The 7,943-nt window shown below is 39.5% G+C and overlaps 1 pseudogene; it reads left to right on the top strand.

Moving 5' to 3' along the window:
* Window positions 1-6,836: 6,836 nt before the first annotated feature.
* Window positions 6,837-7,715, top strand: LOC144705748 (NDR1/HIN1-like protein 10 pseudogene; annotated as a pseudogene).
* The last annotated feature ends 228 nt before the right edge of the window (window positions 7,716-7,943 follow it).

Genomic DNA, 7,943 nt, shown 5'->3' with positions numbered 1-7,943 from the left:
GACCATGTGACAAAATCCCATAGGTACAGTGTTTGAATCAATAGACAACATTTTCTTCTGGTATGTATGAATCGATATTATTACATTCCAATTCTTTCCCGACCATGATTTTTCAGGGTAAGAAGGCGTAGAGCAAATGCCTCGAGCCAATGTTTGAGTACCAAGCACTACGGCATTGAAGTAACCCATGCCATACTCTTAGGAAAAGCTCGAACGACTTTAAACAAGAGGCTACACGTACCCGAAACAGACACAGGTAGGTAGGTAGAGAATACCTAGGGGAGTGAGACAACTCTCTCTAAGGAACTCGACAAAATAGCCTCGTAACTTTGGGAGAAGGGGTGCCTCCTCACAAAGGAGGTCGTAGTGACCAGGCCGGGGCGACTGTTTACCAAAAACACATGTCTCCGCAAAGTCCTAAGACCATGTATGGGGCTGACGCCTGCCTAGTGCCGGAAGGTCAAGGAAGTTGGAGACCTTATGACAGGGGAGCCACCGACCTATCCTAGATCTTCCCATTTCCAAGAAGATCCCGGGCTCGATGTGGTTTAGTATCAAGGTGATTATCTTTCTGTTCCTATATATATATGGGTCCGTGCAGCATTTCCACGATATCGTTATGATCAATTAATGGGACCTGGCTAATTCTTATCTCTATCGAAACCATACATTTTCTCTCCCATTTGTCCCTGTTGAAATCCAAAAAAAATAGTTTTTTTGAAAATTGGAAAGCCAAATATCCCATCGTCGCCGTTGTTATGCACTGGTATGCACTGCACAACAAAGCATTTGCTCTAGTGCGGAACTTTGCCCGCCATTCATGCGCGTGCAGTAGTGCACCCAGCGGACAGAGAGGCACTTCCTCTTTGAGGACTTAACCAAATTTTGCCTACGCCTAGGAGCACCTCGCCCTGGTTTGAAATCTTTAAAAAATCAGAAACCATGTGGACCAGCTTCAAGTAGTTTAAATATTTTTTCTGTTTTAAAAATATTTCAAAAATCAGAAAAATCCTATAATTAATATAATAAATTTTAAGTAAACCAACAATTTAATAAAATTCGTTCAATAAATATATAATCATTATTATCGTTATTTCTAGTGGTTTTTTGTGAGTATTGAATTCTAGAAAAATCTAAACATGCTTATTTTGGATTTTTGGTGCTAATTAAAATTACAAAAAAATAGTATAAAATATTTCCGGTGTTAATTAATATTTTTAAAATATTTCATCTTCAATTTAAATCATAGGTAGTTTAAATTAGTATAAAATATTCTCTGAAATTATATTTCTCACTTTTGAACTCATTTCTATCATTTCAAGCTTAAAAATTTCCTAAATTAAATTTCTGCCACTCCGTGGATTGACCCCTTACTTGCCTTAAATTAATTATATAATATTTAGGTATAAATTTTCAATATTTTTGGTTAGGTCTGGATTGAAACAAGAACATTAAACCTCAAAATTTGGACTTATCTCTTAGGTTCCATTGCATAGAAAATATTTTTTGTCATTCGGTCAAAGCGCCAAAACCCAACATCCTTCTCTCTTGCTCTCTTATTTTCTCATACTCTTTCTCTATCTTATCTTTCAATCTCTCAAACTTTATCTCTCTCTGCCTCCCTCTTGCCATCTCTTTTGCTCACTCTCCTAGTTTCTCCCTCTCATCTTTTATCATTTAGTATGTCTCACCTTTTATTTAACTATCTCTTTCAGCCTTTCTTGCTTTCTCTCGTGGTCTCTTGGTCAGTCTTTCTATCTCTCCGTGTTTAAATTAGTATATCTTTTGCTCAATTTATTTCTCTTTATTTTTTTTATTCTATATCTCAACATATTTTTCAGAGTCTCTATCTTGCATTATCTCTAATGATCTCTCTCTCTTGTATGCTTTTACTCTATCTCTCTCTCGCTTGCCTTCTCTTTGAATGTTTCTCACACCTCTCTCTCAGACAAGCTTTATCTCTTTCTCTTCCCCTATATCTTGCGCTCAACTTCTTTCTCACTCTCTCTTGCTCCTCCTCTCGTCCCCTATAACTTAATTGTTTGTACATTAGACCTTTTCCAACACTGAAGTACAATCATAATTTTTTAATATGACTTTAGGTACATTTATTTACAAAATACTTATCATCACTTTATCCAAAGCTTATGAAATTCTACAAATCAGAATTACCACTATAAAATATAGAATGACAGTTTTTTCATTTTCCTGGATTCGTATTTTGATGAAATGTAAATTCATAACTTACAAATAGTCAGACTATATTTTTAACTGACTAATTGTGTTCATTTGAAAAAATATAGTTATTTGTATTAGTTTAATGCATTAAATGATATTCAATATAATATAAACGTATATTTATATATGCATATTACCACCTGATGTAGCAAAGGAATTTTACATATTTTAATATAGTTAGATGTATAATGGACCTTACACTTTGGCCCTCTAGGCCCATTAATACGCTAGTAATTTATTCTATTATTCCATTAATTCCTTATGGCGTTGCCTAAGTAATTAACCAAGTGGAATAAATAGATTTATATTAGTTGGAAAGATTTAACCTGGGGGATAGGCTGTGTCTTCACACATCATGTGCCAAGCTATGGTGTGTGCTCCAAACGGTTCAAAGGAGTTCATCAACTCTGTCATGAAATCTTTTTGTCATTATTCCCAAGCATGGATAATCCTCCATGTGCACGACACTTGTGGAATAATGTGAGGTGCGCTCAACTATCGAGTCCTTCGTCACCTCATAGTTATGACTGATGCATAAAAAGATTTTTATATTACCTTTGTTCAGGTTTTTCTCCTATTATTTTACTTGAACCCACCTCCTCGAAAACACAGGGTGGAGGATCCTATCTTCACAACATAAACATCAATGCGGAGTTATTTCTACAGTCAGGGAAATATATTGTGGGAATATCTTTTTTGGAATTTCTAAGTCCTAGCCAAATTACAACTCTCTATACACAATATGTTAATGGTGCGTCAATTTTGGGACCACTTACACAATCGTAACATGAATGAATCTCATTGACCAAATGGTATAAAACCATCTAGGTATTCATATGGTTCAAGTCAAATCACAATTTTGCAAGATAAAACTTTACCATAAATCCTTCCAGTCCACACACAAGTGTTGATATGATTAACTATACTGATCGTACGAGTAGTAGTATAGTGTTATTTCAAATAAATAATTTTCTTATCACATAACCTATGAAAAAGAATGTGAGTGATACATTTATGAAGATATCTAATCACTGTAGTATGATCCCTTCATATTTCACTCATAAGTACACATATTTTTGGAATTGAATATCAACATCGCATATGGAGATGTGCAATATGATAATGTTTCACACAATATAAGGCTATCGAATAGGACATATTTATACCTAGCATTTAGGTAAGATTTATTACATCTTGATTTAAAAAATCAATTTAACATATATAACTATTATGCAATACACATTTTCACCTTGAGGACTTATATTTGAATTATGGGTGTTATTCATACAAACCCACTTGGATTCATAGAAGTCAATTGATTATTTGATATCCATAATATCAACTAAAGATAAACAGGATTGAAGTGGTCCATGATTAGAGCTGGAATCAAGGCCTAGTGAGCTCAGCCGGGAGTTGAGCTCAGAGAAATTGTTTTGGAAGAGTCCAACTTGGAAAGCATTTAATGTTACCTCAGTAAACATTTAACTTAAATGATGCTTCATTTTGATGTAATTTAAGAAGAACATATATCATATTTTAAGGATGAAAAATTCCATGCAGAATTTCTTCTATTTGTCTTCCATCCTCCTCATCTTACATCACCCCTGACACTGGTTGTCTGAATGAAACAAGCCCTTTTCAGGCCTACTCTGCAATGGAGGCATTAGCCAGTGAACTTTATTTATGTGCTGTTCATTTGAAATTGAATGAAAAATATCAAGTTCTATCATCTGAGAATAGAGAACAAATATTAATTCATGAAATTATACTGATATAATTTAGTCATGATTAGTGAAATACCATTGGGTAAAGCAAAAAAAACGGATTAGAGCCAGGGATGAAGTAAATATTATGTTTCCCTTTTATATAATCACTTCTGAAGCTGATGAGCTTGCTTTTATAGTTTATGCATATAATCCATATGCTCTACCTTTGTACTTAAGTTTGAACTCAGAAGAGAGATCTACCCAGCATGGTTTATATAGATCAGTAGAGAACATTGTATCTTCCTCTGCTGTCCTAGACGATATCGAGATATCTTTTTTAACCAATGGAATCACTAATCATTATCAAGTTACCCATATTTACTGGCAGACCCAGAAGATAATAGGCCAGAAGTTTAGGCAAAAGCTTTTTTCCTTGGCTATTTAATTATGCATCGCAATTGGCTGAAGAACTTTAATTAAATCACGGTCGCAACTGCTGCACCAGCACAAACTTTTGGTTTTTGTCTGCGTACGTCTAGCTGCGTCATTTGATGCAGCCATAGGAGCCTAATAAGCACGATTTGCACATATCATCCACACTTTCCTTAGAGTGTCCAAGATTAAAAATATAAGGAGCCAATATCGTTAGCTTAATTAGAGTTTGAATTAGATGCACATTTATAGGGTTAATAGCACGAAATATCCCAAACTGATTCAAAAATCTGTGAGCTATCCGAACCTTTTTTCTGGCACGGTATATCCAAACTCGTTTAGTCGACGAGGACATATCCTGGTGATGACATAGAATCCATCGTGGCTGCCAGGTGGATTTCCGGCCAGATTTTGACCTGGCGGAATCCACCTGGCAGCCACGATGGATTCCACGTCATAACAGGGATTCCATCTGCTAGGTGTTCTCGGATAGAGAGAGAGAGAGAGGCATTCTAGAGAGAGAGAGAGACGAAGAGAGATAGATGCATTCTAGAGAGAGAAAGAGAGGCATTCTAGAGAGAGAGGCATTCTAGAGAGAGAAAGAGAGGCATTCTAGAGAGATAAAGAGAGGCATTCTAGAGAGAGAAAGAGAGGCATTCTAGAGAGAAAGAGAGGCATTCTAGAGAGAGCAATATAGGCATTCTAGAGAGAGAAATATAGGCATTCTAGAGAGAGAGAAAGGGAAAGTGAGGTGTTCTAGAGAGAGAGAAAGGGAGAGTGAGGGGTTCTAGAGAGACCCGATCGAATCGAGTCGCGTGGGAGAGAGAGGAGGCGCAGAAACAGAGACATAGACAGAGAGAGGGGGGAAGGTTATCGGCGATCGTCTTAGATATTGGAGAGAGAGACAGAGAGTGAGAGAGGGGGGAGAGAGAGAAAGAGAGTGAGATTTATCAAGGGTTCAAGAGAGAGAGAGAGAGGGAGGGGAGAGGGGAGGGAGAGATTTTCTGCTTGAGGGATCTTCTCTCTCTAGAACACCTCTCTCTCCCTTTCTCTCTCTAGAATACCTCTCTTTCTCTCTCTCTAGAATGCCTCTCTCTCTCTCTCTAGAATGTCTCTCTTTCTCTCTCTAGAATGTCTCTCTTTCTCTCTCTAGAATGCCTCTCTTTCTCTCTCTAGAATGCCTCTTTCTAGAATGCCTCTCTCGCTAGAACGCCTCTCTTTCTCTCTCTAGAATGCCTCTCTCTCTCCTCCTCCTCTCTCTCTCTCTCTAGAATGCCTCTCTCTCTCTATATCTGAAAATACCTGGCAGGTGGAATCCCCGTTATGACGTGGAGTCCATTGTGGCTGCCAGGTGGATTCCGCCAGGTCAAAATTTGGACGGAAATCCACCCGGCAGCCACGATGGATTCCACGTCATAACCAGGATATGTCCTCGTCGACTAAGCGAGTTTGGGATATACCGTGCAAAAAAAAAAAGTTTTGGATAGCTCACAGATTTTTGAATCAGTTTGGGATATTTCGTGCTATTAACCCCGTATTTATATATATAACCACGGGTTCACTGTGAGCACCATAAAATATTCAAAAGTCAAGTTGGAGAGAATATTATTTATGCAGACAAATGACCCACAACGGGCATAAAATGAAACAGTTTTTTTTCGCTCGAAGAGTTATAAATCTTGGGTAAATTCTGTGGCTTAGAGTCAGCGTCTGCTCTGAAAATACCTGGATACAATATCTTACAGGAAAGCCGATAATATATTTTATCTTATCGGGACAAAATCGTCACTGCATCCTAAGCTGTGTCATAATCACGACAGACCTGCAATTATTGTCAACCAACTTTAGGAACCTTTCAAACGATGGAATTCTTTGGCATATTTGACTCTCATTGACATTATACCTCGTAGTTTCCGGCCATATTCAGTTGAGAGTTTGATCGTGGAAATGAGCCAATTTTTAGCGCTATTTCCAGATAGCAGATGGCCACACGACCATGCAATCTTATTCCTCCACGTCTACGTCTTACGTCAAATAAGTCTACCGTGAGGGACAGAAACTAACCGCATTTTGAAAAAGACCCTTCTTCCCTTCAGACCTTCTCTACTTCTCTCAATCCATTACACCGAAGGATTATGCCCTTTTCTTCCGTAGGAAAAATGATGAATCGGAAAGCAAACCAGGAGACAGTAATTTTTCATACGGGTCAGTCTGATAGATACAGTAACAGTGAAAAGAGAATAGATACTTCGACCCGAAGTCACTCATGACTCCAAATCCATCTTACAACGACTGACGGAGACCAGACAAGAACCGCCATCGGCCGTCGATTACTCCCGCGGCCGTCGATTTGCGCGCGATCATTTCCGCCATCGGATTTTCTCCGGCAAGAACCGCGTCGTCCTTCGCCCTGGAACTTTCCTTCCTTTCACTTCTTTCCCTACTATTTAAGTTCATTAGACCCATCCTTACGAGTATCTACCTCTGCATCATTCCTTCTCTTCTCTTTTCTTTCCCATGGCCAACAATTCCCAGCAAGGGCTCAACGGAGCCTATTATGGACCCGCCGTCCCACCTCGCCAAAGTGCCAAGAGCATAGGAAGAGGCTCCAGTTGCTGCGGGCCATGCTGCCTTTGCTGTTTTCTACTCAAGTTCCTCATTGGCATCGTCATCATCCTCGGTATAATCGTTCTTGTACTATGGCTCGTCTTCAGGCCCAACCAGGGCAAGGTTTACGTGGAGAACGCCACCCTTCAGCAGTTCAGCCTCGCCAATGGCACCCTTAGATACAACCTAACCATGGAGATCAGTATCAGGAACCCTAATCGTCGCATTAGCCTTTACTACGATACGATAGAGGCTTTGGTGTACTACGATGGATCTCGATTTGGCTATGCCTCGCTGCCTCCCTTTTACCAGGGGCATAAAAATACTACGACGATTTACCCGGCGTTCAACGGCGAGCAGGTCGCCCTGGGCAGCAACGTTGCGAGGACCTTCACCCGCGAGAAGGACGAGGGCTTCTTTTATGTGGAAGTCAAGATCCAGACCAGGGTCCGGTATAAGGTCTGGATTATCAAATCTAACAAGAACAAGCCTAGCGCTCAGTGCAGGGTGAAGCTGCCTTCTCCCGGCTCTGGTGTTTCCCCCCCGTTTGAGAGGACCAAGTGCAGCGTGGACCTCTTCTGATTCACCCATTTTTTAGTCGTCCTATCCCCGTTTGGGTTGCAGATAGTTTTCTATTGTTTTTCTCTTATCTACAGGAGTCCTGTCTGTATTTATTTTCCTTATCCTCGCTGTCATGCACATACTGAATAAATAAAACTTCATATTGTCAAACTCTGTTGATCTTTGCCTCATACTTGAGGTGGAGTTAGTTTCATATTGATTCAAAGCGTAAGAATGTCGACCAGAAGGTAGCACATCTCCACAGGAAAACAGCCGGCAAAGTCTTGTGAGAGTATGCAGAGGGCCTACAGTTTTCATTCTCTTCCCGTCTTTCTATCCATTTCACCTAGTGAGGGGGTTGGCTGCGTACAAGTGGACAACGCCACCGCGTGAAGAAAA

The sequence above is a fragment of the Wolffia australiana genome, chromosome 7 (assembly GCF_029677425.1).
Source record: "Wolffia australiana isolate 7733 chromosome 7, ASM2967742v1".
Classification (NCBI taxonomy): Eukaryota; Viridiplantae; Streptophyta; class Magnoliopsida; order Alismatales; family Araceae; genus Wolffia; species Wolffia australiana.
The sequence above is the reverse complement of the archived record's forward strand: the minus strand, read 5'-3'. Positions and strand labels throughout refer to the sequence as shown.